This window comes from Protopterus annectens, chromosome 9.part0, assembly GCF_019279795.1.
Source record: "Protopterus annectens isolate FY-2018-M chromosome 9.part0, PAN1.0, whole genome shotgun sequence".
NCBI classification, from domain to species: domain Eukaryota; kingdom Metazoa; phylum Chordata; order Ceratodontiformes; family Protopteridae; genus Protopterus; species Protopterus annectens.
Window position 1 is genome coordinate 733,249,448 of NC_056743.1, and position 27,563 is coordinate 733,277,010.

Below are 27,563 nucleotides of genomic sequence, written 5' to 3' on the forward strand. Positions count from 1 at the left end.
TGATTTATGGATGAAGTATTTAGGGAGATCTTCTGAAGTTAGGTTAGACAGCATCTAATTAAGCATTACTTAGTGAAAAGAAAGAATTAGCTTTGTCAAGAATGATTAAAAGAGAGGATTCAACTGATTGGCTACTGCCTGGCTTCTACTAGTGCTGGTGTCACAACAGCTTCATGCTGCTGGAATACTTTGCTTATGGTCTCACCAGAAGTAAATAAAAGTAGTACCACCCCTTAGATGAAAAGCAGGCCATAGACTCTTTAGTGACCAACAATCTTGTACCAGAGGAACAGGTGTCCGTAGGATTGTCACAGCCTTTTCCTAGTAGATGCCTTGAATAGCAGCCAGACCAACCAGGACAGTCTCACACAGATACACTGCCCAATCCACTTTCTATCACTAGGAACAAAATATAAGCACACATTCCAAGCTGGCACCTATGAAGCAGTTATCAGGCTTTCTGGTGATCAGCAATGTCCACAAAATAATGTCACTATACCCTTTCTTTCATTAGAAGCAAAACTGAAGCAATAATCTCCAGGATGACTACTGAGAGGCAGAATGTGGGCTCTCCAATAATAGGTGGTCTTGGACTAGATGTTGCAGATTTTAAAGGTAATATATAAAAAATGGCTTAATAACCTAAGAGTTGCAGTTTGTACTAAGCAGATAGATATAAAAGAGGAGGTAACTCAACTATTAGCAATCTAAGGAGAACGCCACTAATTTTAAAGAGCAAGATAGATTGGAAGGGGGTGGACACTTAGTATTCTAGCACTATGGGATACAGTGGGATGGCCAATAAATTTAAAAAGCTGAAGGGAGTGATTTCACAAAATACTTTTGTGCTTATCAACAATAGCCAATGAAAGAGAATAAGGAAGGAAATATGTGGTCAAATTAACGTGAGGTGCAGGCAGCTAGAGAGACAGTTGAGTTTAAAAACACAGCAGCAATAGGGTGAGGAGGGATTTAGTTTCTGTGTAGCTCATAAGAGACACAACTGTGGTCTGTTTCCTAGTTTAAATATACAACTGAAAGCAGAATACAAGTAAAACACAATGTAAAGAAAATACACCACAATATACAAAACAGAAGAAAGCAATGAAGCAATACAACTTATAAGAAAGCAAAAACAGCATAACTATTCCCTCACAACACTCTATGGCAGAGTCTGAGTGAGCTTTTTCAGTAAAGCCTTGAAATGTTTTATTTTTGACCCTTAATTAGAAGGTTTATTTCCTAGCTCCTCCCTCATTTTACAAGTAAATTGAGAGTCTTGCCTCGGTAGTGACTGCTAGCTTTATCCACACTAGTGAACATTACAACCAAGAAGTCAGAGAGATAGAAAGAGAGTACTTCTGAGCTGTATAGTAAGTAATGAAAAAGTGGTAGAAATGCCCAAAAGTGAACTATTAAACTGTGTAAAGGCACCAGAAACCAGCTGGTCCACTCAACAGAAAAGTTTATTCCAAAGCATTAACTTTCAAATGTTTAAGAGTTCGATGCATATGTGTCGATCTTTATACATTCGAACTTTTGAACATTCGAGTTAATAAAGTAGACCCCGTATAACAGGTACTTATTAATGAAATTTAATGCAAAGCTACGATGCCCTTTGCATGACATATGAGTTATATAAATGTCAATATCTGTACTGTTTTAATTTCTGTGTGACTCGCAAGAGACACAGCTGTGGTCTCTTTCCTAATTTAAATATGCAGCTGAACGCAGAATGCAAGTAAAACACAGTGTAAAAGAAATACATCACATTTTACAAAATAAAAGAAGGTAATTAAGCAATACAAATTACAAAAAAGAAAAACAAACTAAATCTTCCCTCACAGCAATCTATGGCAGTCTGAGTAAATGTTTCCCGTAAAGCTTGGAGATGTTTTATTTTACCACTTAAATAGAAGGTTTATTTCCTAGCTCCACCCTGATTCACAGGTAATTAACCTTGATTGACCTGTTCTAATTTCTGTGTGGCTCACAAGAGACATAGCTGTAGTGTCTTTCCTAGTTTAAATATGCAACTGAAAGCAGAATGCCAGTAAAACACAGTGTATTGAAAATATACACCACAATATACAAAATAGAAGAAGGCAATGAAGCAATAAAAATTACAAGAAAGCAAAACAAACCAGCCTTTCTCTCACAGAAATTATTGCAGAGTCTGAATGAGCTTTTCCAGTAAAGTCAAACACGAGAATCCTCCAAATATAAGTTAAGCTGTGACAATTAAATTACAGTTGCAGCAAACTGCATAGCATGTTAACACCTCCTGCTAGTGTACAGCTCCCTGAGTCAGCAGTCAGTTGTTGTCAACAACTCCCCAAAGATACACATCTTAACTCAACAAACAACAACAATGGAAATACAGCTGATACATTAGATTAGCTCCCCATCACGTGCAGGCAGTATCTTCTGTTCATGTACCTCAGATGTATTGTTTTTGAATCTTCAAAAGGCATATAACTATCAGTATCACTCTACTACTCTACTCCTTTGCTAGCTTGACAGCAAATTCCATAGTGCAATGAGCTGTTATGGCCATAACTATATTTATCATGCAGTTTCAAGGTTAATAGTGTGAAAATGGTGCTTATGAGGCAATTTTGGATGAATGTCTCAGAATTGTACTTTTCTACATTGCTCTCCTGCCCAAGGTTGTGCTCTGAGGCTTGTCCTTAATTGTGCATTCCTGTAGATGCAAAGCACATTGCCCATTATTGGGCAGATCAATGATGGCACTGGACACAATATTAATATGTAGCATATCTCTGTGATCCATAGAGGTGCTAAAGAGCAACAGTGGAAGCTAATCTGGGTAATGTGGGCTACACGTAGTCATGCCATTGTGCTTTTCATGCACGAATGTCATCCTGCCACAAGACATATTTATGTAATACTAGATGGTGGCAGTGCAGCATGTTGCACTAACACAGCGCCAGCTGTTGTACGCATCAAGTGCTAGCAGTAGCAATGTTCATTAACATGAATGAGCTACCATTTTCCTCTGAACTGTGACCTGTGGAGAGGCTATAGCTTTTGAAAGTGCTGAGGGTGGAAAGCTTCCAGGATGTGTTCTACAGAATCAAAAATCTTTCTGTACTTCATGTGCAGAGACAACTGGAGTACCTGCTAAGGACCTTTTAAGAGGCCCCTAGTATAAGGCAGATGCCTAGCTTAGTTTTACCTTGGCAGTGACCACTGGTGAACATTACATGCAAGAAAAAGTCAGAGAGATAGCGAGTACTCCTGAGTTTTCTAGTAAGTACATATAACAGGTACTTTTTAATGAAACTTAATGCAAAGCTATCGTGCCCTTTGCAGGACATATGGGTTATATAAATGTTCAATATCTGTACTGTCTTTCAACTCCTGGTAGATTATGCAAACTGGTTCCTCTTTTAAAGGAATATGAAGCATCTGTCCAGAAGCAGGGATAAGTACAAATCTGTAATATTATAACCACATATGGATGTCCTAATTTATATTTTGGATGCTTGTGTCCCAGCTGCCTGCAGCAATACACACTTCTGGACAAAGCTGTATTATCCATACAAGCAAAGGCTCCTACACACCAAAATGACCCATTATAGGTGGCTACAAGTTCAGGGTATGGATTGTATGCCTGGCACTGCCTGCCCTTACATCATAACAACTGCCATGCCCAGACACACACCTTAGGATTTCCTGCCCTATTCTGCTGTGTGCACTGCTAAAGCCCTGATAATGCTACACAGAGCTGCATTCAGATTTCCTTATATTTTATGTGCAAGTCCCACACAAGACCCATGTCACTACCATGTATAAAAGGTATAGCCATGTCATGCTATCTTTAAAGGTAGGCATGTCCACCAAGACCTTCTGTCTCCCGTTCCTTCCATGGGCAGCGCTGTCTCACAGCACACCACCTGTTTTGTATATACAGATACTCATTGAAGGCATGAGTAATATCCATGCTCTTCCATGACAGCCTCTGGTCATGTCTAACTTAGGGGAGGTTGTTCTGCTGATAATGCCAGCAAGTCCCAGTATGTCACATGGTGGGAGCTAGAGCAGATGATGATAGCATTGTTAGACTGTGGTTTGATACCATGTCTGACTAGCAGAGATACAACACTGCCTGGCATTACCCAATTTGCTAACAGAAGCATGATCCACTGAGGAGAGCAGTCATGGAGGAGGTTGACCGCTAGCAGGGTGCTGCTCTGAACAGTATGAAAAGGAGCAAGCACTCCATCATATCCACCATTATAGTGTTCCCCTTCCTTCTATTTCACCACTCTCCCTTGTTTGTAGCCCAATCCAGCCCATCACCAAATGTCTGTTAGTCTGTGTTTCTCAATTGTACCCTCCATTTGTGCTAGAACTTTCCATGCTGATCATTATCCATGTGCTGCTTGTGTTTGTTTTTCCCCAGCTGTCATCCCTATACACTCTTAGGATCATGGGATCATAGGAGCTCACTAGGCTAGCGATCCTTTAAGCCTAGCCATTTCAACCCAATGTAATATCATAGAAGTACTAGTCAATACCTAAGATTGCATTTAGTGATGACTGCCCATGTCCAAGAGGGTTGTGGGCACTGTCCCTAGTAAGAATATAAGGTGCCCCATCCACTCATCCAGGTTCTTCTTGAACAGTGTCATACAGGTGCTCTGTTTCACATGAATTGATAGCCTGTTCCAAAGTCGTGGCAGTCGCTGGGAGATAAATCTGTCCCTCCAGCATGTGATATTTAAGTCGCAGGCCATATTTAAATCCCTGAAACAGGTAGCCCTAGACACATTTGATTTATGGATATGCAGTAAGTTCATTAAGTTTGGATCTTGGGTTGCTCTGTAGGCCAAGCATAAGTCTCCCCCAATAAGTCTATACAATACAGAGTATAGTGACAGGGATTTTATTCAGTCCATGTAAGGCATGTGCTGGAGGCACTTGATCATCTTTGATAGAAACCTCTGAGGTCTCTCTAATTGCTGTAGGTGCTTAGTACAATACATACCAAATGAGGCATTATACTCAATTATGGGATGGATAAGTGCTGCGTATAGAGAGGTTATAACTTATTTTGCTCTCAAGGAGATGCCTTTGCTAATCAAGTGAGCTATGTGGAAAGCTTTCCTTACAATGGTAGACACGTGGTGGTCAAAGTTAAGGTTGCGGTCAACCTGTGATCCCAGGTCCCTTACCACTTCATGGGTACTTAGGGTATTTTTATTGATTTGATAGTGTGAAAAGACATTGTTTGTGCCAAAGGGAATAATGATGCATTTAGTTGCATTCAGTTTGAGACCGTGACTAATACATCAGTTGTTGGTCTGTGTGAGACCCTCCTGGAGTAAACTGATATCACTTGGGGATTCAATGATTGCACCTAGTTTGCAGTCGAGTGCAAACTTGATCAGGCACAACCCTTTAGTTTTGACCTAAACTTCTGAGAAGTATATACCAAACAGTAGGTGGCCCAGCACTAACCCCTGTGGCACCCCACTGGTAACAGGTCTGCTGGCTGATGTGGAGTCACCCACTTTGATAGAGTGTGTCTGGTTTGTGAGCCAGTTGGCAACCCATCTTACAACGAAAGGGTTTACATTCAGTTTGCTAAGTTAATTAGTAATGTCTGAATGTGAGATTGTGTCAAAAGCCTTTGCCAAGTCAAGGTATGCTGTGTGCACAGATTGCCCTCATAAATGGCCTTGGTCACACTTTCAAAGAAATCCACCAGATTTAACAGGCAGGATCTGTCCTTCACAAAGCCAAATTGGGTAGGATCCAGGGTTTGGAGGTCATGTATGTCTTTATTTATGAGGTCCATAATGATACATTCCATAGCGTTACAGATGAGGCTGGTCAGGGTAATGGGTCTGTAATTCCCCGAGTCTGTTGGTAGGCCACCTTTGTAGAAGGGATAACTATAGCTGTTCTCCATTCTGCAGGAACAAAGCCTGTGTTTAGGCTATGATTGAAAAGGGTACTTAGTGGTGATGCTAGTTCATGTTTTAGCCTGTTTAGAAGACAGCCTGGGATGTCATCTGGTCTAATAGAGGCCATGTTCTTTGGCTTGAACAGAGCTTTGAGGACCTTCTCTTCAGATATGTAAGGTAGGGGGTTTGGGGAGGGTTTGTTTTAAGTTAGGAGGGGATAAGGGAGTGAAATTTTCACCAAACCTATCCACTAGCAGATTCACTATATCTGTGGGGTCAGTGTGTGTGATACTGTTGGCCACCAGTTCTGCACATGCTTGGGCCTACCCTTTAGGTTGCGTGCATAGCTGTAAAAGGCCTTGTGGTTACCCTTGGCAGTACTTGCTAGGTTTCTCTCAAAGGAGCTCTTGGAGGATTTGACAAGCTGACTTATTTGCCTGTTAAGGCTGAGAAGGGTGCTTTTCCATTGTTGGCTCCTTGTCTTTTTTTCTTGGACAGCAACTTTTTACATTTATTGTAGAGTTTGTTGATGCTGGAAGTCCACCATGGCAGCTTGTTTTTACTTGGGGTTCTGGCTTTGATTCTGTCTGGTACAGCCAAGTTTATACCCTTATGAAAGTGATTGTACAGAGCTTTAGTGTATGCACTGGCGTAGTTACCACTTTTAGCTTGGGGTGGAGCTTAGAATCCATTCATACCTTCACCTAGGAGGGTATAGTTTGCCTTGGTGACGTTTTTTAGTCTGATTTTACCCTTTGTGAATTCTGGTGTTAGTGTCAGTTCGAAGGTGACTGATTTGTGGTCAGTTTTAACTAATGAGGGTCCAACAGTTGCAGAAGTGCACCTGTTTGATATGTTGGTGAGGAACAGATCTATAATGTTTGTTTCTCTTGTCAGGGTATGAACAATTTGTTCCAGGGCATTTGAATTCACAAAGCCAAGGAACTTTTGTGCTAGTGAGGTTGGGCTAGAGTGGGTTTCCCAGTTGATGGTGGGATAATTGAAATCCCCCATAACCAGTGTATTCAGTAAAATTTGGATTGTCTTCACTTTGGTTGAGTAGGCTTCATGGGTGTCATGACCCATGGAGGGGGATCTATTACTGGATAGGACTTGAATGGGGGTCTTACCCACCATAACCTGGACCTGGAGTAATGCCACAGAGTTATCCAGTTTAACTAGACATGAGGTGAATTTATCTCTAATATAGACTGAAACACCACCTCCTTTGGCTTTCACACCTTCATTTTGCAGTCTAAAGGTGTGGAAGGCCTTGTAGCCTTGCAAGGCTGGTGTAATCTCTGAGGCCATAAACCAGGTTTCTCTGACTGTATAGAAATCTACATTTTCTAGTAACATAAGTGTTTCCAGGGAGTGCAGTTTTTGGTTTAAGCATTTAGCAGCATGACTCTTATTTTGTTCTGATTATTTAATTTCACTTTGGTAATGTTGTTTTCGAGACCTTGCTTAAAAAGGTACTATGGGGTAGGCAAGAGCCTTTGCCAGCAGTTGAAAGCCTAGGGGTGCCAGGTGCAGACCGTCTTTGGCCAAGCAATGAGGTTTATTGACCATGGCTTCCCAGGCAGACAGGAACTTGATCCACTTAGAATGACATCAAAAACTAAGCCAATTATTGAAATCCATAATTTTTTGTTTATACTGTGGCATCCTTCTAGGTGAGGGTAGTATGCTGTTCAAGACTAGGGATATATCTGCCTGGGACAGATACTCAGAGAGCTCGACCATGTCTCTCTTCATATAGTCCAGTGAGGTACATCTCAGGTCATTCACACCAACATGAACCATGACAGAGTCATAACGATACTTGTTGCTGTGAGACCTGAGTGCATGTGTGATTTGGTGAATCCTGGCACTGAACAGGCAGCTGACTGTGACTTTCTCCTTGTCCAACTTGGTGAGTGGAACATCTGTGTTTCTCACTATTGAGTCTCTAATGACAAGAAAACTTGTTTCTTGAGTGTTACACCTTACGGGCTTGGTGGATGAGACACTGGTGTTGCTATGTGTCATGGGTGCTGTGGAGACTGTACTAGCGGTAGCAGACTTGTGTTTTGGAGGTCTCTGTTATTTCAGTAAGTTTTTCAAGAGAACCCCCACATACGTAGATTTACATGTTTGAAGCGTATTATGTGTATGAGTAGTGGTACTATGTGAATATGTAGTGGCGGGTGAGTTGACAACCTTCTCCGTGTTACTGTTTTGAGTGAGAGAGAGCATGGATTCTAGATTCTTGGTGTAAATACAACTCTGGCATTCTTTACTAGACTATGTTATTAGTAGATGGTTGTCTGTGTACATGCGACAATTGCTACATTGCCTCAAGATACCAAAATCAACAAGGAGTGGCTTTTCAGAAATTATCACGGAGGAGCTCAGCGAATGGATATTTCTGCCTGTGTTTTAGGGGAAACCTTCTGTTTACTTCCTTTTACTCTTAAAAATGGGCACCTGTCCCATCCAAAAAAAAAAAAAAAAACTTTCTTTCCCTCCTACTACTTTTTCCTTCCCTATATCCTACTGTATATTCCTATGCTTGCTTTCCCCGTTCTTGAATGTCCTTTTCTCCCATTTCCCACCCATTTATAAGAATAAAGTTGTTAGTATTTTTACTGATAGCCCCTTATTATGCCTCTCAGCATTTTTAGTAGCTGTATTTGCTGTAGTGGGTTCCTTAATTACAGAATTGATGTGGTGCGTCCTATTGCACTGATAATTAGCTTTGAGCCATGTTGTACTATGTTGCCTATTAGCATTAGCTTTTGCGCAGCTGTGTGAGCCATGTTTTTGAATTCTTGAGAGAAGGTCAATATGCAGGCTGTTACAAAGCAGTATATGAGCAAACAGGCTTTTTCACAGGCAGCTTATCCTATGTCAACAATTTGCTTACTGTAATCAACTCCAAAGTCATACCATCAGAAAGAAAAAGCAAGATGAACACTACTAAGCATCAGTATGCCATGTCCTGACACTAATATGACATTAACATGTATGGTAATTTGAGCATTTTAATATGCAAATGAATTGTCTTAAAATGCATTTCAACAATATGTTGCACTCTGCCACTGTATCTACTTTGAGCAGAACTGCCATGGCTTTATTCAACACCTTTTCTGGCCAGCATTCATTCAAGCTACCATCAGTAAGTTGAATTAAATGCATGGCATCATTACTGAAGCTGCTGTTTTCTCTAACACTGTATAAAGCATATACTGGATTCAATGAATGCAGTTCAGCTATGCCAACAAACATTTCATCTGTACACTGCTGTTTTGCCTCCAAAACATACACATATTACTGCAACACTTTATTTTTTTTTTCACAGATTTTTCTGAAATGCTTAAACCTCTACAGAGTTAATCAACTTTTAATGCCTCACAACATGCTTTCTTTTGCCTGCAGTGTTTATAGTGGGTGTAATAGTCCAGCACTAACCCCTGAGGTACCTCATTGATTACCTGATCCCATTTATCATAATTCTGTGAGCTCAGATGTATGCCCATTATTTTATCCCCGATATCACCCTGCTCTTTGTCAGTCTAATTTATTCACAAGGAGACTAGTAAATCAGAAAATGAAATTACTGGCAAAACATACCCATTCCTAAAGGTTCTACTATAAGAAATCAACACCAAATTTCTTGTATTCACACAGTGTGTACATTATACAACAAAACCCTCCCACTACATGCAAAGTAATTGAGCAGCTCAAAATAAATGTTTTTACAAAGGGAAAGCACCCTTGCACCCCCTACAGGAGGCATGCCCCCCCACACCTCTGAACTTATATGTATATATCAACTTTACAACTGCACAATATTTGGAGAGAAGGGAAAAACGTTACGGAACACTAAGTCACACACACACACACACACACACACACACACACACACACACACACACACACACACACACACACACACACACACACACACACACACACACACACACACACTCACCAGTACATCTAGTACACACTCCCACCCAATCACACTCATGCACATGTTCACCCATTCACAGACACAGGTACACACATGCACACAGACACACACACATCTACCCTACCCATCTGCAAACTAAGACCCCTGTTGCAACCACCGAGGCAGACAAATACATGCACACTCAGATTAATATCCATCACCCCCCACATCTATGCTGAACCTACCTGCACTGCGGCTGCTTCCATATAGGTTCATAGGTTCATAGGTGTTTACTAGCCTAATGAACACAAGGGCCTTTTTAAGCCTAGCCATGCATCCCAAATCTCTGATGAGTTCTGATACCCTTGATAAGTGTAAGCATGGGCTTGGGAGATGAACCATTTACAGGTTACCTGTTTGCATCAGAGACATAGTTGCCAAACCAGGGATGAATTTCAGGTTTCCCATCCAATTGTCCAAGTTACACTTATATTGGATTAGGGAGAAATCATGCTTCACATGGATGGGGAGCCTGCTCCATAGACGGGGTAGAATGGGTGACCACCATCTCTTGACAGTGTATACTTTTTCCTCCAAAAGTACAAATTTATGCAGCTGAGTGATTCTCTGAATCACTCAGCAGTGTAAAGCAAGAGCATTTCCAGGAGAGAGCATGTGACTAATTAACATTAGCCACTCCCCTACATTGCTGCCAACAGGACCACCCTCAATCTTGAGGTGCCCATTACTGGGAAGCCTCAGTACCAGGGTGGTCTAAGAGTAGGAAAAGATTAACATAAGTGGGACAATGACCGTGTTAAGGCTTCCACTTATGGTAATCCTTCCTGTAGCCCAGGGTAACTGCTGGATGGTAAGACTAAAATTAAAAATCAAAATCTCTATCTTCATCCTTCATAGAAAGTGAGGAAGGCAGGGAGTAAATATACAAGTTAAAGGATACAAATAGATATGTGACTTTAAAAATTCATGGCTTAAAAGTTCAACTTAATCAGTGGAGTGAAACAATGTAGCAAATTCAGTTACTATAAAGACTTTTTTTCTAGAATGGATCTAAGATTTGTTATGTTCTTTACAAAGGAAGCTCTTTTGAGGAGTGTTGAGGAGTGTAGAGAGAAAAATGGGTAGCATATAAAACTGCCAGTGGCACAGTGGGCTTAAATCTGACTGCGCTACTGTTCCATTTTTCTAGCTGCACTATGCTATTAGTCTGAGAGGATCTATCCACAATTCAGCTAGAAAAATGGACCAATAACACAGTGCAGCTAGAAAGCCACATTGCCACTTTAAAAGCTAGCACTATAAGCTGTGTGGCCAGTCAGAATTCATTTAAACAGTTGCATCTAATGTTGCAATATAACATTTGCAAACTGAAAGTGTTCAGCATTTTATTATTTTTAATTCAGATGCTCATTTTTTTTTTACTTCATTTTGAAAGTTAGCATTCTTCTTTGGGGTCATATGCTATGATTTTTTTAAGGTCAGTGCCATGATATTATGATTTTTAATGCTTTGGAGCTATGCTAGGAAGAGTCACATATCCTCTAGTTACCAAGTGGGATGCTTATACTTTGCTTCACATGTGTGTCATATATTTCATATCATAGGTATCAGTGCTATGCTTTCCAGCAGAAAGCAGTTGCAACTTCACTTACAAACTTAATAAATTTCCTTCTTTTCTTTCTTGCATTTATAGAAAAATGTCATAAGTTCAAACATCTTTCCAAGCCACTAAAAACACACATATGACATATCAAATTATATGTTTTGCTTATCTGCAGCAGGTTTTATAAGACATAAGTTCAGCACACATATCTGCTACATTCTGACTCAGAAAGCAGTGGCATATTTATATGTCAACCCCATGATATAGTATGTTAAAGGCAATGTTCTCATGCATTTGCCAAGTTGGAAGGTAAATAGCATGCTCACCTCTAAAGCAAAAAATATTTATGCATGCAGTGCTAGTCCTAGCTGCATTCAGGACTGGCCTCAAGCATAAGCAAAATCGGAATGCTCATAGGGTATCTTTCTATCTAAAGGCATTTGTCTATATAATCTGTTTCAAAAGTAAAGAAGATCATTGCAGAGGTGCTGTGGCTCATGTACCACTTCATATCAGTTGCTGCCTCAGCACCCTCCCCCATTTTCTGCCCCATATTCTCTGTTGTCACTTGGGTGGCCACGGTGGTGCAGTGGTTAGCATTGCCGCCTCACAGCAAGAGGTTCTCCGGTTTGATCCTCAGCTGGGTTGCCTTCTGTGCGGAGTCTGCATGTCCGCCCTGTGATCGTGTGGGTTTCCTCCGGGTGCTCCGGTTTCCTCGCACATCCCAAAGACATGCTGCAGGTGGATTGGACACTCTAAATTGGCCCTAGGTGTGAGTGTGGGCGTGTGTGTGCCTTCTGTGGAAGGTTGGGTGACGGGCTGGCAACTCGACACCGTAAAACTCCACTGCCAGTCATGAGCGGACAAGGTGATCCACTGTGGTGACCCCTAACCGGGAAAAGCCGGAAGAAGATTCTCTGTTGTCACTAGTTCTAGCTGTGACTTACTTAAATTAATGATAACCTTGTGTGTGCATGTCCTCTACCCTCTCATGCTACAGACTGCCCTTTTTGGATAAGACATCAATTCAGAGTGCAGTGATTGGCTGCAACCTCCAGGGGGTATTTACTTCCTGTAGAAAATGAGATCAAAAAGGTTATGGTGATAGTTAACTTGAACTGAGGTTTGTCTGTGAACTGTGGCCAAGACAAAGTTGTGTAGTTTTCACACCAGGTGAGTGGTTAGAGGCTTTTGCCTTTTCCATTTTTAAATGTCTCCTGATGTGCTCATTGAATTTGTTGATCTTTATCTGAGGTGCCTGACAAAAGCAACAACAACAGAAAGACTGATCAGGTTTGCTGCTGCATTTCTGTATAAGCTGGGAATGTATGAGGAAAGCAGTGGAGCTATAGAGAGAGAAATTTGAACAGCAATGCAGAAATGTAAGATGGTGTTTTATTTATTGCATTTTGCATTTGCAAAACTAGAACTGAGCAATAACAGCAAATTAATAAATTAAATGACTAGGTTGCACTTTAAGGTAGAATGTGTTTGGAGAAAAATAAAATACAAATAATTGCCTAACAAAAAAATAAAAGTAACTAATGGGACTCTGTGCAAGTAGTATAATTACAAGTTAAGCTGTTTGGAGTCACCTAGTAATGTCACTAGAATGATAAAGCATACTTGGAAAAAAAACAAGCATTAAAGTTGACTTCAGGATTTAGAGTTAGGGCTGCAGGGAATTTTTTAGGGATAGGTTAGAGTTTTAGGGCTAGGGTTTCATGGTTTGTGTTAGTGTTAGGCTTTAGGATTTGCATTAGTTTTAAGGCTAGATTTAGGGCTAGGGTTACAGTTTTAGATTTAGAGTTACAGTTTTATGTTTAGGTGTTATGTTTAAGGTTAGGGTTAGGGCACAATTTTGGAGTTGGATTGTAGGGTTAAGGTTAGGAATATAGCTCTATGGTTCCATTTAATGTTAAGGTTGGGAATTTAGAGTTAGAGAGGACAAAATGATCAACTTCAACAATTGGCTAAGCTTCTGGTGTCATTCTAAGGGGATCCAGTATCTCTCTGCATGGGATGACATGATCGACAGACCACAATGCATTGCCAGAGATGGCCTGCACCTGTTGTCCTTGGATTCCGGATACTGGCTAAGGCTCTTGCCACCCCATAGTTCCTTTTTTTGGCAAGGTTTAAATGACAAATTCACCACTGTAACAGGTAAAAGCAAGCAAAATCTGAGGGTAATGCTACTCAGTGCTAGAAGTCTAAACCTCAAAAATGCATTCACTCGAGGCACTCCTTAAAATGGAGAACATCGACATCTGTGCAGTGACAGAGACATGGTTCAAGGCTCCAGGGAGCACTCCTGCATTATCAGGCTATAATTCATACCACACCTTTCAGCCACCTAATCTGGACCAAAACACTAAAGGGGGAGGTGTGTCCATATTCATTAAGGATATCCACACCTCCAGGCTAGTTGCTCAGCATAATGCAGCTGAGATTATCCAAGTGCAACTAAGTTTGGGCAAGACTGCAATCCAAATTGTAATTTGCTACAGATCCCCCACTATGCCCCAGGATTCCCAATCCTCATTTCTTGATACACTGGAAAATATTAGGGTACAACCCAACACCCTAATAATGGGTGATTTCAACTACCCCACCATTAACCTGGGAAAACTACTCATGTACCAACTCTTTTGCTCAACATTTTCTGAAATTCATAAATTCCAATGCTTTGGGTTAACTTATCCACACCTCCCACCAGGGGCAGCAATATCCTAGACCTGATCTTTACCAGCATGGGTGACCGGTGTTCCACACCAGAAGCCAGTTCCTTGTTGGTCAGATCTGACCACAAACTAATCACCCTAGACATCCACATCCCGTCCCCACCCCCCATTAGGGAAACCACTGTAAAAAATTTCTCCAAAGCCAACTTCACGCTTCTTAAGACAGATTTGGCAAACTTCACGACACCCATGCAGATGGACAATATAGGTACGACTGCTGAATCCTACACAAATGCACTTTATAAGCACTTACACAAGTGCAAGGATCATGCTCTCCCTAAGAGAACCAAGATGCTATCCTCCAAAAAAAGGAAGCCAATCTGGTGGTCCCCTGCCATAAAAAACTCTACAACAGAAGAAAGAGACTGCTGCAAAAAAGAGTAAAATCCCATGATTGGAGGACCTCCCTGGTCAGCCTCAGTAAGAAGCTGAGATCCCTCATAAAATCCTCCACAGCTAGTTACGAAAACAAAATTGCCACTGATTCTAAAGACAACCACAAAGCATTCTATAGCTATGTCAAGAATCTCAATGGCAACACTCAGATTTGCTCTGTGTTACAGCACAATGGCACTAAATATACAGAACCAACTGATATTGCCAACATCCTTGCAGATAGGTTACCCCCCTCTCACCCCCTAAAGGGCCCATCTCTATACCGGAAGAATGCAAAGTTCCTGTAATCACAGCTGCACAGGTAAAAACTACACTCTCCAAAGCCAAGAACACAGAATCCATGGGACCTGACAACATCCCAGGCTGCGTTCTTCATGATCTACAGAATGAATTGGCACCCCACCTAAGCACCATGTTCAATCATTGCCTTACCTCAGGCTTTGTGCCCACTGAATGGCGCACAGTGACGGTTATCCCACTCCACAAAGGGGGAGCCACCACAGACCCCAGGAACTACTGGCCCATTAGCCTAACGATCCTGGTCTGCAAGCATGGAACTTAAAAACAAAGACATTGGTAATCTCCAAACTCTGGACCCCACCTGGTTTGGGTTTGTAAAAGGTAGATCATGTCTCCTAAACCTGATAGACTTCTTTGAAGCAGTCACCAAGTCCGTAGATGAGGGTAAGGTGGTTCACACAGCCTATCTAGATCTCACCAAGGCTTTTGACACCATCCCCCATCCTGGAATTATAAACTCACTAAACTAGGTATACATCCCCATGTCACAAGATGGATTGCCAACTGGCTCACTGACAGAGCCCACACTGTGAAAGTAGCAGACTCCAAATCGGAATTCAGACCAGTGACAAGTGAAGTACCACAGGGTTCAGTCCTGGGTCCTCTCCTGTTTGGTATCTACTTTTCTGAAGTACAGGCTAACACAGAAGGTCTTTGGCTAATGAAGTTCGCAGATGACTGCAAACTAGGAACCATAATCAAAACTCCTAACGATGTGGACATTCTACAAAAGGGCCTCACTGAGACAGATGCCTGGTGTCAAAGCCATGGCCTCAAGCTCAATGCCAAAAAGTGCATTGTCATCGCCTTTGGTAAAAACTCTGTACCCAAGAGCTACCACATAGGTGGTAGTCTACTTAACACCGAAAGTGTGATAAGAGACCTTGGGACACAGGTGGACAGTAGTCTCTCCTTTGATAATGACATCACCACAGTAGTCAGGAAATCCTTCTACATGGCACACCTCATCACAAAAGGTTTCTCATCTAGGAAAAAACAGGTCATTGTTCCCCTCTACTCATCACTCATTAGACCCATTATAGAGTACAATGCCTGTTTTGGTATGTACCTCACAAGACATCTACAACAGCTGGAAAGGCCACAGAAATACCTCACAAAGAAGATTACCGGCCTCAAACAGATGCCATATGCAGACCGTCAAAAAAACCTCCAGCTTTACTCCGTCACATATCGCCTACTCAGAGGTGATATCTGCCTAACATACAAAGCTATGTCAAACCTAGAGCTGTTGGACATGCTCCACTTAAAGAAATTCCAATCCCTCCAAGCTACATACTCTAGTGACCTAAACCTTGTCACCACAATAAACAGAACATGCTGGAGGGATAGATTCCTGTCCCAGAGACTTCCCATACTCTGGAACAAACTACCTATCTATTTCAAACAAAGCTCCATATTAGCACTCTTCTAGAAAAATCTTGATGATTGGATGGGAAATAGGAAATTCACCCCGGGGAACACCTCTGTGGCTCTGCTCGACAGAGGAACAGGAAGATAATTTTCTTGGGTGGCGAAAGCCAGGGTACCTTTTTGGCTAGACTTATATAGGCCCTAGGGCCAATAGCCTAGTACCTACCTATGAGCCTATGAACCTATGAATTTTGGGTTAGTCTTAGGCTAGGGTTTTAGGTCTAAAGTTAAGGTTATAGTCTCAGTCTTAGGGTTGATGGAAACTTCATTACTTAGATTACATTTCTTACAGGAAGCAAGGGAACATTATACTGAAAGCCATTGCTTTTCCTTTTCATTTCACATAATTCTCACTACTAAGTGTAACTCACTCATCCCATTAAGAAAGTCAAACTGTGAAAAAAGCTCTTAATACCTGGTTAGTGCAAACAAGAAACAACAAAATAACATAGCAAGGTTGTGCATGCTGGAGAAAAACATTTTTATTAACCGTAGCGTTAGCATGTCTTTGCACTACCAGAACAATACTGGACAGTTTCCAGCAAAATTATAAAGACTTTATTTAAAATGTATTTTGTTATGAAAAGAGTAATGTTTAATAACAATTAAAAGCAACATAAGGAAGCATGCATTCTCTGTTAAAAGTTGTACCTTAATTTGTTGATTAGCTATCCTACATGGTTATTTTGTTTCTTTCTGTAGAAGTGTGTCAAACGCAGCAGTAGGGACATCCCTTGGGAGAACAGAAAGAGAACAGCTGAAGTGTTTGTGTTTTGGGGGTAGCACAAAACAGTCCTTCACCTAGGGATCTATTTCATCTAAGGCTGCTTCAGGCTACAAACCAAAAGTGAGAAAGTGAATTCTGAAGTACTGTGTGTTGAGAAAACTGAGTGCTGCAGATTCTAAATCGTCTTCTTCTTCTTTATGCTTTTCCCAGTTAGGGGTCACCACAGCGGATCACCTGTCCGTTCATGATTGGCAGTGCAGATTCTAAATACAGGTATGGAAAAAAATGAGGAAAGATCATTAACTATAAGACTAACCAGCCCTAACATAAGACTCACAAGACTACTAAAATGAGAAAATAAATAGATAAATAAATGACCCTACCAAAACTGAAGGAGAGCAAACTTAGAAGCAAATGGCATGAATAGCAGCAAGTTTGCTGCCTGTTGGGCTCTGAGACACTCACTATCTGTAGGTCTGGATCGAAGTGCAGACAATAAGCATGTAGACACTAACAGATCTCTAGATGGCTGAGATCTTCTTGGGAATGCCTGAGAGTTGTAGACAGGGACTTTTTGGCAAGTAAAAGCGAGTGTAGTGGCATGTAGCTGTTCACTAACAGTGTTAGAAGTAGACAGACATACCTCCAGTCCAAGTCAGTAATCACTTTTCCCACAGACTGCATGAGGACAGTTTCACTGTAGGGTTGTCAGTAAACAAGAGGTTGTTCCCATACTGTCTCAGTACAACTAGTGCTGGCAGCCTATTTATGTACCAGACAAAAGCAACTCATGACTCCAAGGTGATGAGTTAACTGCATTGTATTAGGGTACTACTATGGTTAAATTAGAGTGCCATATTAGAGGATTACTGTTGAAATTAAGTGAAATGTTAGGGTATTGACTGAGTTGTTGTTGTGTCTTTCATCTTTTCCCAGTTAGGGGTCGCCACAGTGGAACTCCTGTCATGAAAGCCGGAGCACGAGATAGCACAGATTTGGGATATGGGGTATTTAAATATTACTTGATTTAGTGGATATGGGGATTGGAGCCAGTAATTATATGACAAATTCAATCTGCAATTCAGTACAGGGCACAGCAAGGTTGTAGCTAGTGTTGGATTCAGCAGGAGGTCAAGGGTAACCCATGGTGACATGATTAATTACAAATGGTATAAGGATAAACAAGCAGAGCACAGCACAGAGCAGCTGACAACTATTATTATAGTCCTGTCCTTGTCATGGAGACTTAAGTAGGAGGTTGGAGTAGGGGATCATCTATTCCTAACTCAGAAGGCATGGATCTTACAGGGAGCAGGGAGACTTTCCTGGTACCAGGGAGTTACTGTCCTTCCCTGTTTAATTCTTCCATTTTATTTTTACAATTTTGGGTTTTCTTTCTTTGGATGAAACCAACTTAATGTTGTAAAGATTGTGCATTATTATATTGTGCTAAATGTCTGACAAAAATCGATATGCTTCCTCTTGGATCAGTTTACACATTTGTATTCATGTAACAAAACCAGTCATTCTTCGTAACAGTTATGACAGACATCACTAACTCTCTACGAGTAGAGTACAATGCTACTATTGAAAATTCAATCTGTGCACAATGGCTTGTGTAGTATGTGGTCCTACACTGATGGCAGCAATTATTTTTTTCTATGGTCATTTGTATGAAGCACAGTTTAGAGTTAAACATAGAAAGGGGATTTTCAGTGTCCATTTCTGATTCTGTCAAAGCCCCCTTGCAGCGCCTCCCTTGCAGAGAGTTGTACCTTCCACCTCTTTACTAAGGATTTTCCTCCTAGTATTCACAAGTGTCAACCTTTCCGACAGTCTTTAGAGACCTCCACTCATAAATTGCCATATTACACCAAGTTATATGCTTGCATGCACATATACTCACACACATGGACATGGACATTCACACATACACAGACACACCCAGACACATGCACATACATTATGCATTCATCCATGATAAAACTTTATAAACTTCCCAAGGTCATCCCAAGAAAGTTTGCACTTTTGAATGGTTCATACCCTAGTTAACCCCCAAGTTTGGCTTGCCAGAAGGTGATCCTTTGAACAGTAGTTCTGTTGTCAACCCTCTAAATCAGGGTCACCAGTGAAACACAGGTTTCACTACCCCCCCCCCCACCACCACCACCACCACCAGAGCAGCCAGAGAATTCTTCCCTCTTATCTTGAAACAAATTATTCTCAAAACTAAACAAAAAACACTGTTTGTAACATCTTCCACTGACCATACTCCTGCTTCTGGTCACCTGTGAAGTATTATTCAGTAATTACGTAGAAAAAGAAGTACAGTTTGTTTCTGCTGCTCTTGCCACATATTCTTATTTTTGTTGTGTTCTAGTGGTTGTAACATATTACAATTAAATTTACTCCATTACTCCTGTAGCATCACTATCTTTGCTGGTGCGCTTGTATAATTTGTTTAGTGCAAGCCTTCCCTTCATGCCAGACAGGCTAACTTAAATGAAACCTTGCTGCTCATTCAGGTGAGTTTTACTAAAATGCTCAGCATGAACTGAAACCTTAATGCAGGCTCATTGAGGATTCACAATGTATGCTTGAGGAATTTGTAACCTTGTTGTCAAAATATGAAAGCAATTCTTTAAATGGGTAAGATGGCCATGAACCAGTTGTGCTTGTTGAATGTTTAATAAGATTTAATACAACCCAGTGCAGTCTTATGTCATTACATCACATCATACTTTAGATATAAAATCCAGACCCTCCTGATCTGACCAGCTATATGAACTGAAATTAAAAAAAGTTATTCTTTTTATTGATAATGTCTCTCACTGCAGACTATTGTTTGTGTTTGTTTGTGTCTTTCGGCTTTTCCCGGTTATGATGATCCATTATATCATTTAACTGAGTGATTAAAAGTAACATACGTTTAAATTCATGTATGCATCATTACGTATAGTATAAAAGAGTATGTCAGCTATCCTTTAGTAATTAACTGAACAAAAACCTGGGATTGCTGCTATGTAAAGTTAAGCAGCAGTCTTTGCAGTCCAAAGATATGCATTGTTTAAAGCTACAGGTTATAAATTAAATATGTATCCACAAAGAATATTACTAAATCTTTTAAACAGCATTTGAAAGCTTGGTTGTTGCCTTAGTACTGGTGTATATTTTAAATAGAGTTTTAATTACTGGATTTATGTTATTAGTCTACACTCTGACAGTAGAAGAAGGCTTTGTCTACACGTTCAAAGTGTAAATAATGGAAATGAAAAATATTAAGCTCTTCTTGCTACATCCTCATACTGCTTGTGAATTTTAATGTCTTCAAATTGACTAGGCCCCAGGTTTTCTTTCATTGTCACTGCTGTTAATAATCCATCCCCCACCCTACTCCTACATGCACACACATACATGTATGCAGAGACACACACACATACACATAATGCACAGACACTCGCACAAACACAAATCACACACACACACACACACACACACACACACACACACACACACTCACACACACTGCAGTATTTTAGTGGAATATTTGTAAAATACATTGTTTAAAGGAAAGAAGAAAACAACATGTATCAACCTAATAAGATTTCTTATTTTGCTTCTAAACTTTCTAAACTCTTGTGCTTCACTCCTTAAAAAGATTATGTTAAATCTATTGAAGAATGATAGCTTCTGCTTTTTCTTAATTAGCAAGATTGCGTTTGGTTTTCAGTAGAGTAGCTTTTCTGTTAAACAGAGTTTTAGCTATAACAAAGGATTATAAACTGAAATGTTAATGAATTTATTGAACAAACTGAACCAAGATAATTGCATTTTGCAATATTGCCATGGAAAAGGTCCCTCTAATTACAACTAGGATTCATAGACACAATATTCAAAGAGGTCACTTTGCAAAGCAGCAGAGAACTAATCAGACATATAATAAGCAGTGGATAGTGCCTGTATACCATGCAAAGGACTGCATAAGAAAAGAAAGACAGAGCTGTTACAGGATAAATAGCTTCTGACTACTGTATGCCAGGAACAGCACTACAGTAGTGTGCATGGCCATTGTGATGGATGTCAAAGCTCAGTTATACATGCAGTGTAGTGACATATAGCTCTCCAACTGGTACCCAACCTGCACAGGGAACTCAACACAGCTGTGCATAGCAGCCAATAGAAATATCAGTGTGGGTGTGCACAGTCAAAGGGCAACACTGTTAAACATATACTTGAAGATGAAAAGAGGTGGATAGGAGAGAACAGCAAGCAGAAGTAAACAATGAAGTGTAACCAGAGGTAGTATAAAAGGTTAGGGGAAGGACTTTTTTTGTGAGGAGAGAAGAAACTTCTCAAAAGCTGACTTCACACTTCTTAAGACTGGTTTGTTTTCTTTCAAGGCCCCTGAGCCAGAGGAAACCATTACTCAAGCCGCTGAATCACTTACAAATGCCTTCTACCAGCACCTCCAGGACTGCATGGATCAGGCAATCCCAAACAAAACAAAGACTCTTTGCACCAAAGGCAAGCGCCCAGTCTGGTGGACCCCAGCCATAAACAAGCTCTACAATAAAAGGAGAAAGCTACTACAAGATAGAGCAAAATCCTTAAAAGGGAAGACACCCCTGATCACTATAAGTAAAAAACTACGATCACTCATAAAATCATCCAAGGCAAATTTTGAGAGAAAAGTCGCTAAGGACTCAAAAGACAATCATAAGGCCTTCTTTAGCTATGTTAGGAACCTGGGAGGAAACTCCCAGATATGCTCAGAATTAGTTCAAAATGATGTAAAAATCACTGAACCAACAGACATTGCCAACATACAGGCTGACAGGTTCAGTGCAAATTTCTCCCCCCCCTCCCCCACAAAAGGAGAGATATCTATACCAGCGGAGTGTAGCCCCCCCAAACATCTCAAATGCTCAGGTGAAAACTGCTCTCTCCAAGGCGAAAAACACAGCATCTATGGGACCAGATGGTGTCCCCGGTTGTGTGCTCCACGAACTCAATGAGGAATTAAACCCGCAGTTAGGGCAGCTGTTTAATCTTAGCCTCACCTCAGGATACGTACCCAAGGAGTGGCGTACGGCAACTGTGGTCCCACTTCACAAAGGCGGTGCCTCCACTGACCTTGGAAATTACCGCCCCATCAGCTTAACAAGCCTGGTCTGCAAAGCTATGGAGAGGATCATAATGGAACTCATAAATAAAGACATAGGGGACTTACAGACATTGGATCCAACCCAGTTTGGCTTTGTCAAGGGCAGATCATGCCTTTTAAACTTGGTTGACTTTTTCGAAACAGTCACCAAGGCCATTGATGGGGGCAAGGCAGTCCACACAGCCTACCTTGACCTTGCAAAAGCTTTTGACACAATACCCCACTCGGGTATCATTGAAAAACTCACCAGCTTAAATGTAAACCCATACGTCACAAGATGGGTTGCAAACTGGCTAAGTGACAGAACCCACAGGGTCAGAGTTGCTGGCGCCATGTCAGACTCCAAGCTGGTCACAAGTGGTGTTCCACAGGGCTCAGTTCTGGGCCCCCTCTTGTTCGGCATCTACTTTTCAGAAGTACAGACAAACACAGGAGGATTATGGCTGACAACGTTTGCAGATGACTGCAAGCTGGGCGCCATAATTGAAAACACATCAGACACAGATATCCTTCAGAAGGGTCTCATAGAAACGGATAACTGGTGCCAGAGCCATGGCCTAAAGTTAAACGCCAAAACATGCATAGTCATACCTTTCGGGAAAAACAAGGTTACCCCTAGCTACCATATAGGTGGCAATCCACTAAGCACAGAAGAGGTTATCAGGGATTTGGGGACCCAGGTTGACAGTAACCTTTCGTTTGACACTCACGTTGCCAAAGTAGTTAGGAAGACCTTCTACATTGCCTACCTGATCATGAAGGGATTCACATCTAGATCAAGGGAGGTCATTGTTCCCCTGTACTCATCACTCATCAGACCAATGATAGAGTACAATGCCCCATTCGGAATGTATCTTACCCGACACCTGCAGCAATTGGAAAGGCCCCAAAAGTTCCTCACCAAAAGGATAAAGGGTCTCAAAAATAAGTCTTATGCTGCCCGACTGAAGGAACTCCAGCTCTATTTAGTCGCATACTGTCTGCTTAGAGGTGACCTGTGCCTGACATACAAGGCCATGTCCAACCCGGAATTAATGAACATGCTCCACCTCAAAAAATCCAAATCCATCAGAATTACAAGAGCAAGAGACTTAAACCTTAACACGGTTATAAATAGGACGTGCTGGAGGGACAGATTCATCACCCAGAGACTCCCTATGCTGTGGAACAAAATCCCGGTACATGTGAGGCAGAGCACCTCGCTGGCTTAGTTCAAGAGAAATCTTGACCAATGGATGGGAGATCACAGGTTTACCCCAGGGATCACCTCAGTGTCACTGCTGGACAGAGGCACGGCAAAATAATGGGCATAGTATCCTTCAAACTTAAGGCGTGGTGAAAGCCACAAAAACTTTGGGCTAGGCTTATAAATGCCCTAGGGCAGATAGCCTAGTATGAACCTAAGAACCTATGAACCTAAACCATTTTCTACGTTTTTCTAAAAAAATATAGGTGAGAAGGTAGTGAGAGATGATTGTGGATGAGATAGAGAGAGAGAGAGAGAGAGAGAGAAAAGGACAGGTATGTGAGGCAGACAGACAAATGTAAAAGATCTACATAGACAGGGGCAGTATATACACAAAATATGGACAGTAGAGGGACATAGACAAACAGAGGGTGCCCAAATGGTAATGGGGTTAATTGGACAATGAACAAAGAATGGGAACTTGTTAGTACATGGATCAAGTGGGCTCTTTACATGGTTGTCTGTCAGGCTGGCTCAGAGGATAACAAACCCAGGCATCACACAGCTGGCCAGCCAATAGTATGAGTTGACTGCTCTTCCAGAGGCCCAGTGGCCAGGGTCCGCCTGTCTGCCTGCTGTGTGGCTGTACCAACCATGAGAGAAAGAACTTTACATTCCCAATGTGGAAGTTCAGCTGCTAATACTTCTCAGCATTGAACAAACTCCATACCTCATGCAAGGAAACTCCCCATCTAACTTCAGAAGAGAAATCCCCACCCTCTTTCTGACAGGCAAAAATGGAGAACATCAGTGGCTACTCCAGGTCACTTCCAACAGAGGATCCTTTCCACCCCTGCTAAGGCAAACCAGGTGTCTAATGGCAACGAAGTGCCAGATGCAGTAGCTGGCTGACATTGAGGCAGCACGGTGTGATCTTCCTTCTTCAACAACTGGACCTGCAGCTGCATGACATAATGGAAAAAATATACGCATGTATGATTAAAAACATCAGTTCAGAGATGAATTGGACTGCCAAATAACACATACAGACCCCACTGTCTAAAGAGGTACTCCTGCCTTCTGTGGCAGCCAGTCATGTTTAGCCCTCTGACACTAGAAAACAAGGTATGTACTGGTAAGTACACATTTCCAACAGGTAAGACAGTAGAACACAATGATACTGAAAACTATTTCCAGTACATTTCTGTCTCCCTCTCCTGATCCTCTACCTCCCACTGGGGAAGAAGTTCAAGGTGGCACCACTTCAAGTCTCTGTACTGATACTTATGTTACTCACCAGAATGGTTGATGCTGGTGGCATCACTCCACTCAATATCTCTACCAACTCATTCCAGGCACATCCTTCTTCAAAGGGGATTATAATTTTGTAGCAGATACCCCCTAATGTTCCTGTATAGGAAGAACAAGAAAATCCTGGTCTCTGTATAACATCGTACTGGTGCCTTGCACTCCCTAGTTCTACAAGGTGTCTTGGCTACTCAATTGGGTTCATTTAAAGAGCAAAATGTAGCCACATGCACACATATTCATGTTTGTGAATCAGACATCTCACAATATAATGCTGTACCATGTTACTACATATTTACAAATGCCATATGGATGAGAATATGAGTCACATGATTCATGTTAACCAAAGAGTGTATCATTTGTCCTGACATGCATGCGTAGCTGACAGTAATTCACACACAGTATTGCTAAATGCCTTCATCAGCATAACTGCCATGCTAACTCACTCCGTTAATGTGATGTCAGTCCCATTTTGTGCAACATTGCTTACAACCATACAAATTCAAAATAAAGAAAGTTGACTAAAACTCCTGCAGACCTGGAATCTGACAGAGGTAAGAAAGGAGTCCTGCCTGGTGAAATACTTCAGTAACAACAACAACAAACCCTGCCTTAAAAATTAGGAACACTGAGGCAAATTACATGGTACATGTGTAACTCAGAACTCATCACACTGGCATGGCATGGTGCCAACTTCATGTGGCTGGAGGGGTTCATATTGTGAACACTGGAAATTGTGAGGAGGAAGTGACACAAGGGGTGAGAATTTCCAGGTCCATATGTTGAGGCATGAGTACAGTATATAAATTGGAGGTGAGGTAATGCATAACAGCAACTGCAACTGATAACCGGATGCAGCCCACAGCATAGCATACACCCACAATGACTGAGATGGTTTGTTCATAAATATACAGGTACTAGAATGGCACCCTGAGGGAGGCAATGCCTTCAAAGGTTTACTATCACAGAGACTGAAGTGTTACTGCAGAACCCCTACACACACACACACACACACACACACACACACACACACACACACACACACACACACACACACACACACACACACACATGGCATGCACCTCCAGGGCAAGCTTTTGGTGGCTGCTCCTACTTAGTGTGGCTTGGATGTGGAGGCTGTGCTGAAACCAAGCACCCATGTATCAGTAGAGAAAGTACCAGGTGATTAACAACCATTACACTGTAGCATATTCCACTATATATTTGAAGTGAAGGATTAACCAAGGCCTACCTCCATATCTGTCCTTACAGGCACCTCTGGTGTGCAGCTGTACCCATCTGCATATCAAGGTGTATCTGTCAATATATGCTATAGTGGTATAGTCATGTCTGTCAGTATGCAATGCCACAAGGGATTATAAAGGCATACGTATGTAAACTGACAATGGTGGTGTGTGTGTGTGTGTGTGTGTGTGTGTGTGTGTGTGTGTGTGTGTGTGTGTGTGTGTGTGTGTGTGTGTGTGTGTGTGTGCGCGCGCGCATGCTTGTTTTCACAAGTTCTATCCTGGCTACTAGGATGGCTCAGAGCAGCAACAAACCCAGGCATCACAACAGGACAGCATAGGTCAGATGTGAACAGATGGTACAATGGCACTGTCTGCAACACTACAGGAGAGGGGCCAGCCACATCTAGTATTACAAAAGTCACTAAAGATGTATAGGCTGGGTATACAGCCTCACTAGTGCATAAGATACATCTTGTAACTGACAGTCCCTCATGAGCTGCACCTGTACCCCAAGTCCACGCAACATCTGAGGTATGCATGCCCACCACAGGGGATGAATGGGGGGGTGGCACCATCACAACTCCAGGGCTGTCCTTGATATGGCTATGAATTTCAGAAATAGCCAGTGGATGTTAAGATCAATGATCCAGATACAGACAGCTTCTATGCACTGCATTGTAGAGATGGTGAGTGTGCGTTTACTTGCAGGAAGGCATGCACTGACTACACAGTGATATGAGGTATAGGGATAAAGAGCACCAAGGTCCGGGTCCTACATTCCATTTCACTTTGTAGTTGATGGATTGAGGCTCCTGGTGGTGAATGTTGCCCCCACTGCTGCCTTCATGCCACCCCTTTGTAACTGCCACATAGTCCATGGCTTTGGGAGACTGAATGCAAGCTTTCCCAGGCACAGGATGCCCACATCAGACAGCACACATTGTTGGTGAGACTGCATTGTACCACAGTCACATACAAATTCATATATTTTGCTTTATTTTCACACCTGCTATCAAAATGGTCCCCCCATGGTCTACTTTCCAAAACCCCCTTCAGCAGTCTTCTTTTCAGACTATGCCTCCTGTTCTGCAGATACTTGAGTCTACCTCTGCATTATTTATAGCAGTATAGCAAGTTAATTTTATCAGAAGACAAAACAGTTTAGTAAGAACCAAGTTAATAAACGATCTTTGTTCTTAGCAAATCTATCCACAAAGCAGCATAAACAGATCAAATAAGTAATAAATGCTGACATGGTCATTACTAGATAAATATCATTATGAACCATCATCCCCTCAAATATTCTAAGATCTGTAAGTAGAAAAAATACTGATGGAAACAACAAAGCATGTAAACTTATAAAGTAAAAGCAAGAAAACTAAATACATTCATATAATTTATCTTGTATAAAACAAATATCCAAATTATCACACAAGAATCCCTTTATGTTGTTGATGTTGTGGTCCCCTATTGACCACTGAGCTAACAACCAATGACCCTGTTAACATAGTCATTCTCCCTGGATGTGAGCCCTATGGCTCACTCATTTCCTAGTGGGTGAGA